General features: G+C 32.9%; 1 protein-coding gene across 2 annotated transcripts in view; it reads left to right on the forward strand.

Annotated features, from left to right (window-relative positions):
- The first annotated feature begins 633 nt into the window (after nt 1-633).
- Nup214 (nuclear pore complex protein Nup214) overlaps nt 634-12,670 on the forward strand; it is a 272,097-nt gene continuing 260,060 nt past the window's right edge. Inside the window, exon 1 of one of the 2 annotated variants that reach the window (XM_085818717.1) lies at nt 634-842. The gene's annotated coding sequence lies outside the window, so the exon portion shown is untranslated. The remainder of the gene's footprint in view (nt 843-12,670) is intronic. The other variant, XM_085818716.1, reaches the window with a different exon arrangement.

Here is a 12,670-nt window from a genome sequence, read left to right on the forward strand (position 1 = left end):
TAACAACGTATAAAATCCTTATAGGAGAAAGGCAGCAGTGAGATAAGCGAAACGCGGCGATGGTTGTGGTCGCTGAGGTCGTTGACCGGCGCTACCGCGCTGGCTGTATGGTGAGGGAGTGGGTGCAGTACTAATGCTAGGAGAGAGCAGAAAATACGTCTTTCTTCTTCGCTTTCCAGCATCCGAAATGCTAGAATTTGGTAGAGCTGGTAAGGAACCCTTTAAAGAAACCTTAGGGTTTGGAAATACGCTAACCGTCCGACGTCAAACAAGTAGACACTTTTTTTGGGAAGGGGTGATGTTTCCTTCGAATTTACCTATTTTTTTGTTATCTGAGTGTATGTTGGATACCCAAATGGATATATATGTTACTTATTACCGTTATTCGAGAAACGGCATTCATTTTTAATATTTATATGATGTGAAATTAGACCTATTTATTTTTTCTTTTGTAAAGAAGTTCCATATAATTTAACTTCTTTGTCTTACAACGGATTTAAACTGGGATTTTCTCTAATTTCTAAATTTAATTCTTTGATATCTTTAGGACGGTGTCTAAAATTCTAATGCATTGTTGGCTAATGCATGCTCCTGAAAATTTTATGATGCACTTTCACTTTCATTAAAAATTTAAGTTTAGTGGTCTTTGTGTAATGTAAACAATATGCGTATAAAATTAAGATTATAGTGTTAACTTGTGTTTATATCGGAGTGTTAGAGTATTATAAAATTCCTAAGTACATACCGTATTTTGAAGCTAAAGCTATTTTTTTTTAATCTTCTGATTTTAATCGCTTGAGTAAGTCATTTTATTATCATAGAAACTGATTCTAATAAGTGAAGTAAGTCTTGATCATTTACTTCAAATGTAGAATTTTTTGTATTATCTTAAAAAAAAAAGAAGCCTTGTTATTTTCATATTTTTCTGATGCCATTATTGATTAATTTGAAGAAGCTGAATACACTTGCAAAAAAATCAGTTCGGCAAATCAATTCAGCAAAAAAATCAAAAGAATAAAAACTTTCTGAAAATATGAAGAGCTCATATACAATGCAGTCGCAAAAAAATTTAAGCTATAATTTGGTTTTTTATCTTTTATTTTTAAAGAATAATTAGTTGTATTTTATCTATAAAGTCAGTTTAAATTCGCTAGTTCGCTAGTTTTTTATACATTCACTAGGTATAAAGAACATATAGATTTTATTCTAAGAAAACAGAGCCAGGAAACTGTACACTTCATTAAAACTAATGCAGTGTAACAATTTTATGAGGCTTTTTTTGTTTTTTTTAACCAACTGAAATCTTAGCTCTTACCCATCAAATGTTTCTCAAATGTGTGAATTTGTGGGTTATCTCTGATAGCTGAATTAAATGTTGAATTCACACTAATGCAAATATCTGACTCTGAAATTTATTCTACTTTATCACCTGTTTTATTGTCACCATAATGTTTTACCGCCGTCACTTGACAAATTTCTCACCAAATATTTTTGACGAGAAACTCCACGATGCCATATTACTATGTAAATTTTTTGTCTACATTTCAAAATTTAAGCCTAAAATGCCTCCAAAAACATGTTTTGAAGACACAATTTAAGCTAAAAATCTGAAACAAAAAATTTAGATAGAAAAAACGTAAAGTTTCTAATAAAAATATTTGACAAAAATCCATGTACACAGCTATATGTTTTAACTTCAGAAAACATCACGGAATTGCACAATCTATGCAGCGAAAGAATCTGTGAACTACACACATTTAGCTTAATTAAATTAACATAACAACAATAAATTTCAAAGAATACCATGTACACAGCATTCTGTTTAAATCTAAAAAAAAATATCTACGAATTGCACAATCTAGGCAGCAAAGAAATCTACGAACTACGCACACCTTGCTTTAAGAATAAATTTCAAGAATATTATGTACACAGCATTCTGTTTAGATTTAAAAAAAGATCTACGAATTGCACAATCTAGCCATTGTGCACTAATCAACAAAATAAACTAAAATAAATTTCAAACAATTAAAAAAAAAACAACAATAACGACAGAAATTCATACTAAAAAAACAATGTACATAACATTCTACAAAATAAAAACAAGAATAAGGTTAGAGTTGACTTTAATGTAGCCCTTGTATTATCGCAAAGTTGTTGTTTCATTTATCGCCAAGTTGTTTCGTTTATTGCCAAGTTGTTGTATCATTAATGGTAACTTGAGTAGCTGAATGTTATAGAAACCCTATAATTACGTAACTGTTTGCCTTATTCTGAGAAATTTTGAATCGTGGGATGTTTTGCAAGGGCTTTCATGGTGTGTGTTGCTTAGGAAGTACATTGCTTGCTTCATTGCTTAGACGGTACAATGGCTGAATGTAGTAGGATTAATTTGATGTTTCTGTACGATTTGGAACAAAAGGGGAAAAGTGCATTAATTGACTGGTGTGTAAATGAAGGTTTACTTAGTAGCCATAGTTCAGAACTACGTAGTATATTTTTGACTCTTATTTTTGTGAATTTCTGTGGCAACACTATACGGAATGTAGTTCAGATAATTTTAGGAAGTTTTTGGATGCTGTGAAGGAATTTTGTGTGCTACAGACTGAAGACGAACGAATTTCTAAATAAGGTAAGGAGATATTTGCTTTGTTTAGTGCTAAAATACATAACAGGTTTTTCCTTTTTTGTGTTATTTTATTGTTTGGTTTAAAATGTAGTTTATTGAGATTATGTATTTTTTGTTGGCCTCTGCTGTAGAATTGGGTGTTCCTTTGACTTTTTAAGTGTAAATATATCAATATGTACATGGACAAACTCAAGGGAGTGCGTGAAGCATAGTTTGTACAATTCTCTGATGTTTTTTAAATGAAAATAGGTTGATGTGTACATGGATAAAGTAAAGGGAGTGCACAATGCCATTTTTATGCAATTCAGGGATTTTTTTAAAAATAGGTCGATGTGTACATGGATACCGAGTTTGTGCAATTTATTGACTTGTTCTTTTGGGTTGAGCAGCGGCAATTTTTGTGCCAAAAATCACCGCTACGCAGGCCAAAATAAGTCAAAGAATTGTACAAACTCGGTATCCATGTACCGCCAAAAATCGCCAAGTTTCGCCAAGGGGTACCCTAAAATATACTTTTACCCAAGAATAAAATAAAATGCACTTATCATGAATGAGTGCTTCTTTGAACAGCAGAAATACTGATTTCAAACATCACCAAAACAATTTCACTACAAATTTGTTAAAAACATCTTCTCCCGTTTCAGAACAATGATGGAAAAATGTATAAACTGCAAAATAAAACACAAAATGGCATTTCCGATTATAAGTAGGCAATTTAGCTTTAACATGCTGTCACGTAATCTCTATCGTATTTATATGACAGCCAGACTCATTATCCACAAAATTTATACTAAAGTGATGTGAATATATTCTTCATGTGATAAAATAACGTCTTCTCGCCGTGATAAACTAGAGTCAATTCCTAAGTAAAAAGGGAAATATGTGAAATATATCTGAAAGCAATACAGAGTGTAACAGAGCCCCACATAGTAAACCCTAAAGCTTCGTCCAGACGGGGGCTTAAAGGGCATAAGTGGTTAAAGCCGAGCTGTGTTGCCAAGGCAACCAATCTGTGCAACGTCTGGTTTAGGGCTCATGGCATAGGGTTCAAAGCTTTCAACTTTATGTCGAGTTTGGGATAAGCGTCGACCAATCAGAGCGAAGCTGAAACGAAGCGGCGTTATACAGAAGATTTCGTTGTCACAAAACAAGCAGAGCGAACGCGGGAAATCATTCGAGCAGGAGAACAGCGCGGGAAAGTTGTAGACACATCCACGCATGCGCAAATTTAGCTTCTCTCATTGGCCATGGCTTACATGCCATTCTCGCAAGTGTGAACGGAATTCCCGTATTTTATGCCCTTATGACTACGCCTCTATGCCCTTTACACCACCGTCTGAACACAGCCTAAAAGACCCTATTTAATAGAGGATAGAAAATAAAATAAAATAAAAAAAGAAATCTGAAAGCTTTCAAATTTTATATTATGCCCAGACTTTTTTTTAACATTTTGTGTGTTACCTTTATTTATTAAATATCATGTTCTTCTCATTTAAACCATAAAATTCAGTTCAACAGCAATATTGCAAAATATTTAAAAGAGCTTATATTTAGAATTTCTGATACGGAATCTTGCGTGCTGGAGATAAAAATGTTTTTTTTTCCATACAGTGTTGCCATTGTTTGCTTTGAAATGATTGAGCTTCTTAGTAAAAAACTCATAAATGCTTAACGGATTCCAGATTCTAAATCTGGGCTTCCAGGTGTCCATTTTTGGGTAGAGATGTTCATTATTCAAAACTTGTTGGCTCAAGATACTGTTGTTTTATCACAGTGTAAGAAACGTACATACATTTATGCAGATACTTCATTATTTAGTTTCTTTAAATATAATACAGGGCTCTAATATTTGGTGGCAACAATTTAAAAAGTAATTTGTCGTTTATAGTGAATCAATGCAAATTGTCAAAACAAAAATATTAGCCCTTCTGGGCAAATTGCCCCTTTCAGCTAAAAAGAATTTGAAGATATATCATAAACATGAATGTTTATATCACATGGAGAGTTAAAGAGCCAAACTCTCTTTACATTACACTTTCTCTCTTCCCCAGCAACAGCTGAAGAATGAAATACCAAAGATAGGCAGAATGTGAACTGAAGCTGAAAAACAACAAAAGAAACCTGAGTTACACAAACTTTCCAAGGAGATGCGAGGATAATTTTCACGTTAGTGTTTGTCATTATCATGATGTAAGATTTTAATACCATTCATTTTTATTTTATCAACAAATAGCATCATTATGAAGTGTAATATCAAGTTTTATTAGACGTACCTATATAGTTTAACTAAGACTTAAAAATTGAAGTATTAAGTTAATTTTAGGCAGTGTTGTGGAGTGAAGAAAGATGTCATGTTGAGAATTCAAAAAGTTATATTAAGATTCTTTGGACATATAGAGAGAATAAACAAAAGAATACACAAGATAAAAATACAAGACAAGTGTAGATAGGATAGTTGGAAGAAGGTCAACCTCAACAAATGTATGTTTTTCAGATTTAGATGTTCTCAGTAAAAGCCAGCTGAAGAGTACCTTAATTAAATTAATAATAATTAACCTACCTATATAATTTACATTTTAAAAATGTTGCTGTCAACAGAGATTTCAGTCATTCAACTGCTGATAATTGGCTGTATTGACTGATGAGTTTGCCAACCACTGCTCTAGGAGGGAATGTGTGAGTAAGTGTGTGCTATTGTGCTCCGTGAGAGCGACTGCATAGAAGCAAACAATTTTCGAAATATCAATTAAAATGTTGAATTTTAAAAAATGTGTGGAATTCTTTTTATAATATGCCAGAAAATATAATTTTGTTGCAAGGAAGAACAAATCTGGAAAAGATTTAAAGCAGCAAAATTCAAGAACAAGATTTCATATAATTTCTAGATAAAAAATTATATTATCACTCAATCTTTAATCACCAGAAATAGTAATTATTACGAGGGCTATCCAGAAAGTAGATTATGTTTTGGAATAAAAAAATAAACAAAGTATAGGAAACAAATTTTATTATATACAGATGAAAGCCACACTCAAATACTACTTTTCTACATAGTCACCATACAAATTAAGGCATTTATCGTAGCGATGTACGAGCTTGGAAATTCCTTCGTCGAAAAATTCGGCCGCCTGCGCCTTCAACCACTTCGTTACCTCTTCTTGCAGCTGTGCGTCGTCATCAAAACGCTGCATAGCCAGCCACTTCTTCATTGCTGGGAATAGGTGGAAGTCGCTCGGTGCCAGGTCGGGACTGTACGGCGGATGAGGAAACAACTCCCACTTAAAAGATTCAAGAACTTTACAAGTGACATTTGCCGTGTGGGGCCGGGCGTTGTCGTGAATCAACAAGATCTTAGAGCTCAACATTCCTCTGCGCTTGTTTTGAATTGCTCTTCTGAGTTTTTGGAGAGTTTGGCAATACCTTTGAGAGTTTATTGTAGTGCCTCTTTCCAGGAAGTCCACCAAAATTACACCTTTTCTGTCCCAAAAAACAGTCGCCATCATCTTCCTTGCCGACATTGTTTGCATGCATTTCTTGGGTTTTTGGGGAGAACTTGTGTGCCCCCACTGCATTGATTGCAATTTCGTTTCACAGTTCACATGTTTCACCCATGTTTCGTCACCAGTAACGATGCGATCGAGTAAAGAGTCACCATCCTTATGGTAAGCGTCCAAAAAGTTCAACGCTGCAGCCATTCGCTGATTTTTGTGGTCCTCTGTCAAGATTTTTGGAATCTATCTTGCACAAAACTTGTGGTAACCAAGCTTTTCGCTGATGATTTCGTGCAACAAACTTCGCGAAATTTGTGGAAAACTCAAAGAAAGTTCCGTTTATTGTGAAATTTCGATTTTCACGGACTTTAGCATCGACTTTTTCGAGAAGTTCGGCGGTCACTATGCTGGGTCTCCCACTTCGATCTTCGTCGTGAACATTGGTTCGGCCATTTTGAAATCTTATGACCCACTGACGCACTCCACCTTCAGTGATAATGTTGTCCCCATACACTTCACGAAGCTGCCGATAGATTTCTATCGGTTTACAGTTTTTTGCAGTCAGAAACCTTATTACTGAGCGCACCTCGCAGCTCGCGGGATTTTCAATTAACGCAGACATTTCAAACCGTCACAGTATCTGAACGGAGCACAGCACGAACCTCTCACTAGCACGGCTAGATGCAGACTGAGCTGCGCAACGCTCTGACCCCAAGATGGCCGTGCTAGCCCCGCCCCTAGCGGACACAGACGGAAACGTAATCTACTTCCTGGATGGCCCTCGTATTATTACTATTAAGTCAAGTTATTATGAATTTGACTTTTGCCGAGATAATTTCACAGCCTAGAAAAAAAGAAATTGTCACCTCATCATTTGTGGGATATTCTTTTGCATGCCTTCTAGTATATTTAAAAAAAAAAAAAAAAAAGGCACAGTTATGCAAGGTAGGTGCCACAGCCAGTGCAGTCACACCAAGCGACAGAATGTAGGAGTGGAACAATTTATGGATGGGAAAATAGTTTAGAATTTAGAGAAGGCACTTCTTAATCCAGCAGAATTTACAGCTCATAGAAATTGCACTAAATGGTAAAATGTCCAGCAGCAGCCCTGCAAGCTATGTGTTGAAATAGAAATTGCCATCCAAGGAACAAATGCATGCTACATTTGATTAATTTTAAAAATGCTATAATTTCATCTGCAGGAAATATTTGTTGCAAGTCTTGGGTATGAGTAATCCAATTTAAAAAAAAGGAGAAATTCATTAAAAAAAATAAAAAGAAAATCTGAAAGGTTTCAGATCTTAAATTACGTCCAAAGGTGCTTTTTTTTTAACATTTTGCGTGTTACCTTTATTTATTAAATATCATGTTCTTCGCACTTAAACCATAAAATTCAATTCAATTGCAATATTGCAAAATAATTTTAAATTGAGCATATCTTTAGAATTTCCAATACACAGTCTCGTGCGCTGGAGATAAATTTTTTTTTTCCGGAATAACGTTGCCTTTGCTCGCTTTGAAATCCTTGAGTTTGTTAATCAAAAATTCGTTAAAAGTGTTACAAAATATGAAATAGATGATAAAACAAAATCTAAATTTTAAATTTCGTCTTCCAGATGCCCATATTCACTGTAGGATTACATCATTCAAAATTGGATGGCTCTAGGTACTGTTGTTTTTGAAAAGTTTTCAACGCAAAATGCCAAAACGAAAATAATAGTCTTTCAAGGCAAATTGCCTCTTTGGACTAAAAAGTGTTAATCTTCATGCATGTTACTTTATGGTTGAATAATATGATATGATGATTTTCTCTACCATTTGTCAGGGTCATGTTGAAAAACCCACTTTAAATATATGATTTTGTATTCTGTATCTTGAATTGTTAGGAATTAATTCTTAAATCAGTAGGCCTATCATTTTTTTTTTTTTTTTAACTAACATTTGAATACAAAGTTAAGACTGGAATTTTTTCCAAACTTGAAAGAGTTTTGAAAACTTAGAAGTACGATTGTGATGTATGGGTGACGCCAACCAACGAGATGTATAGAGGGTGCTGGCTCTCAATCCGAGGAGCGTTTAGTTTCCAAGAGGGAGACCGACAGAGAGGTCATAGGGAAGGCTCGTGGGAGCCATTAATAAAAACGAAATTAACTTGTATTACTTAATATATATACATATGTATTTTAGTTATTAGATTGTTTTAGTATTAGTTTTGTGTTTGAGCAATAAATGTTCAAAAAATAAAAAGGTGAAGTTATTTCTCTTTGAGGCGGAGGACGAAGGATGAAATGATAAAAATACAAAATTGACAGTTTAGATGAGGACCATGCCAAATTAGTATTTTGATGCTGGGTAATGATTTAAATCTAATAACCCATACTCATTGGTGCATAAGTGCCGAGTTTGTGCAATTTTCTGATTTTTTTTAAACCAAAAACAGATCACTCTATACATGAGGAGCACAACAGAAATGTATAGTGTTTAATGTTTTCATTAAACAGTTCAAATTTATCATTTAACCCTTTCCAGATGGTTGTCTCGCATATGAATTCTCTATTAACATTTCTCAGAGCTGAGCGTTCCACCCATGCATCGCTGGGGAATGCTCGTAGGAAATGGGTGATGCATATATATATGCATTTTAAGCTGGAATATTTTTTAAAGACCACTAGATACCCTATGTATATTACTTTTGAACTGAACATGGATTTAAGATACATGTTAATATATGTTCAACGATTGAAATCTCTTCTGAGAGAAACCTTTTTAAAACTTAAATTATATAGGTAAGTTGATTATTATTCGTTTAATTAGGGTACTCTTATACTGGCTTTTACTAAGAACGTCCTAAATCTGAACAACATACGTTTGTTGAGGTCGACCCTCTTCCAACTTTTCCCATCTACACTTGTCTTGTATTTTTATTTCGTGTATCTTCTTTTGTTTATTCTCTGTATATGTCCAAACAATCTCAATATAACTCTCTGAATTCTCAACACTACATCTTTTTTCACTCCACAACACTGCCTAAAATTAGCTTACTTTAGTTTTTAAGTCTTAGTTAAACTAGATAGGTATGTCGAATAAAACTTGATATTACTCTTAATAATGATGCTATTTGTTGAAATAAATATATAAGATATCCAAAACCATAAATTATGATAATGATGAACAAACACTAATGTGAACAATGGCCTTGTATCTCCTTGGAAAGTTACTGTAACTCAGGTTTGTATGCTGCTGTTTTTACTTTTAAGCATTATTATAAGTTCTCATGAATAAGAAATTTACTCTAAATAAGGTTTATGCTTAAAAATAATTACTATTCACACGAATATGTAGACCTGAATAAGGAAAGAACAGCAAACGCTGTTTTTTTCCCAACTGATTACTATATGATTCATGAATGCTATTCCATGTGTAAAAAATCAATGTATCTTTCTTCTCTAGATCTTTCAAAGCAGACCACTTGTGCTGCGAACTAAGCTTATGCTTGTTTTCTCCAATCTTTTCTGTATCAGCATTAAGATGTTCACATTTCAATCTCCATAATTCTTTGTTTTTTAAATCCAGCAAGTGGCTTCCAAAACTGCCAATGTTAATATTAAAGGGAGAAAAATTTATTATGTTACAATAGTATTAAGAGTTTTTTTTTTTTTTTTTTTTTTTTAACAAAAGCTAACATTACTTTATTATTTCTAAATTCCTGAAACCTGCTCAGAAAAATTCTCTCATATTTAAACAGGGTTCGTACGGTCCTTAAGAGTCCTTAAAAGTCCTTAAGTTTTTTGGAATCGATTTTTGGTCCTTAAAAGTTCTTAATTTTGGCCAAAAGTGGCAGAAGGTCCTTAATTTTAATCATCTGAAATTTCTGTCTGCTTTTATGACTGTTATTTTGAGTGTGAATTAGCATTTTGCAAGAATATTTTTGGCGATTCACTGACAAATATGGCTATTTTTTGAATGGGTTGAATATTTTTTCCTATTTGTAATACAAATAATGGTGGGATACTTGAGTTTCTGAACGAGAAGTGAAACATAAGCATTTCAAAATTATTTCATTTTTTGTAATGAAGAGCTCTTAAAGAACTTTCCACTTTTGGGGATGTGAATTCTTTTATTAAACGGTTCTAAATTTGGCGATTATCAACATTTTGGCGATTTTAAGATTGGTTTTTATAAAAAATTTTTAATTATGAGATCTAAGAATTTTTTGACGATTTTTTGTTAAATTTCATTAAAATAATGGTAATATATTGGAATTATATTTAAGAAATAATATTAAAATAAAGTATTTTATTTTTCTTTGTCATATTATAAAGTTCCATTTTGGCCATATATTGTACAATTTTTTGAATGTGAAAAATAAGCAAGGAATAATGCTATAAAGCACAGTTTACAAAACAGTTTTTAGCAAAAGCAAAATAGCTATGTAATTAATTAAAAATGTCTTTTTAATTTTTTCATGGTAAGAATTTTTCCCATTTCTCAGAATGATCAGAATTCTCAGAAAATGCATCAGTTTTCTCTATAAAATTGATTTCACACTTTTTTCTTCCGATTTAAAAAAAAAAAAAAAAAAAACATTTCTGGCTTTTTGCTGTTACAGAATTGGTAGGGGTAATTTTTCTTTAGGATTTTAGACATTGAAGCTTGGAAAGTTTAGAAAGATTTTAAGGCAAATTATAGACCTTCGATTCTAAAAGATTCCAGAAAATGTGATAAAATGAAAGTTTCTGGAGTGTAAGACAAGTGTGTTTCTGACCTCCACTTGCTCTTTACATTAGTTGTGTCAGCTCTGATAATTTGTAATTATTAGTCTTTCCATTACTGCTGCTGACATTTGAGTTTATTATGACAATAGAGTTACTGAACCAGATTAAATTGAAATTAAATTGTATAGTCTTTGACCACTAGTCCATATTTTTAGTTTGAATTTGACTCTTCTTGTTTAATTATATCACCACAAACTGTAAATGATTTTGTTTGCATAAGAACAGGCCTATATGTTCCAAGTTCTTTTTGAATAAGAAGCTTATTTAAACTTTTATTTAAATTTATTATCTGATTTATAATTACTTTCAGACATAGTGATAATTTGTTTCACGTCTGTCGGGGGGGGGGGGTTGTTGGACTATTTAACTTTTACCAGCTCAAGTAAGCCCTCATAGGTAGTACATTGTGGAGAGGTTGGCAGTTGGGAGATAAAACATGCAGAAACTAATGAGAACATTATTTTGCATATTGAGACAAATTTCTGATTGTTAGAAAACATGTTTAAGGAGAAGGAAATCGATATAAATTAGCCAAAATGTCTGGGCAGGCCTTCAAATTAAAAAGACGCATAATTATTTTGTTGAGTTTTATGTTTTGTAGATTTTAATGTGTAATTATCCTAATATTGTTTAGAAATCAATGTCATAAATTGCATATATTTTAAACTGTGAAATTTTATGAGATTGTGATATTAATAGGGTTTTTTAACAAATATTATTCTGCAATTTTTGTTTGGCTGGCGTCAGTCCGCCGGACCGACAGTATTAAAGTTAAAAAATAAGTATAGTCTCAATGAAATGTGATCAAAAGTAGTTTTAATGAAATTTATTGAAACATTCTAAACAAAAATACGGCTTAGCTTTACACATATTACAATATGAAACAACTGTTTTGGTTACATTTTTGGCTATCTTGCATCCAAATGGTTTTGAATTGTCATCATAACATTCCAAACAATACTTTCAGACTTTATGTGCGTCTCCTTCCTTTTTGTATAATTTATGAATAATTTAAGTCGGCAATACAGTCAAAAGTCTTTAATCCGGACTCGTCGAGACTTCGGCGATTCCGGATTATCGATCATCAGTTTAAATCTGGTAAGATGGCATGCAGAAATTATAAAATTAAAAATATGAAACTGTAATTTATAAAATAATGAGCAATTATGATCTACAGGGTATCAAAATTTACAAAAAAGAAGCTTAATATTTATTTGTTTACTTTATTAAACATTTCTTTCAACGCGCGCATGCGTACCTTACGCATAGCCGAAATTAGAAAATTGCAACCAGAAAACTATTTGATTTGTATTCGTGATATTTATAATGACGAGGAATTTGATTTAAATCATATCAAAGACGGAGTACATCAAGATTAAATACTACATTTAGTAAGGAATTATAAGCCGAATAAAATAAAAACATCTGCCCTGAAGATAACGATAGTGCTGACAGATCAACTTCGAGTTCATTGTGCGCCACGACGTCCCCCCCCCACCTTGCAGAGCAGCGTGAAATTTAAAACAGATTTCGGAACGGTTAGATAAACAAAGGATATACCTTTATCCATTTTTTATAGCAATTCGTTTTCTGTTTGATGGACATCGAAACATACTTTCGCTTTGTAGATCCTTTGGCAGCTTCAGAATCGGAAACTCTTTTTGACATAATCGAAATTTCAAGCTTACTTTTCATAAAATTGCTCTAACAGTCTGCAAAAAATAATAAGCCGGATCCAGTTCGAAGATTAAGGAACAACGCAATCATCAACATTAACT

This window comes from Stegodyphus dumicola, chromosome 6 (assembly GCF_044657685.1).
Source record: "Stegodyphus dumicola isolate Sdum_Otavi_A_Nest chromosome 6, ASM4465768v1".
Lineage (NCBI taxonomy): Eukaryota > Metazoa > Arthropoda > Arachnida > Araneae > Eresidae > Stegodyphus > Stegodyphus dumicola.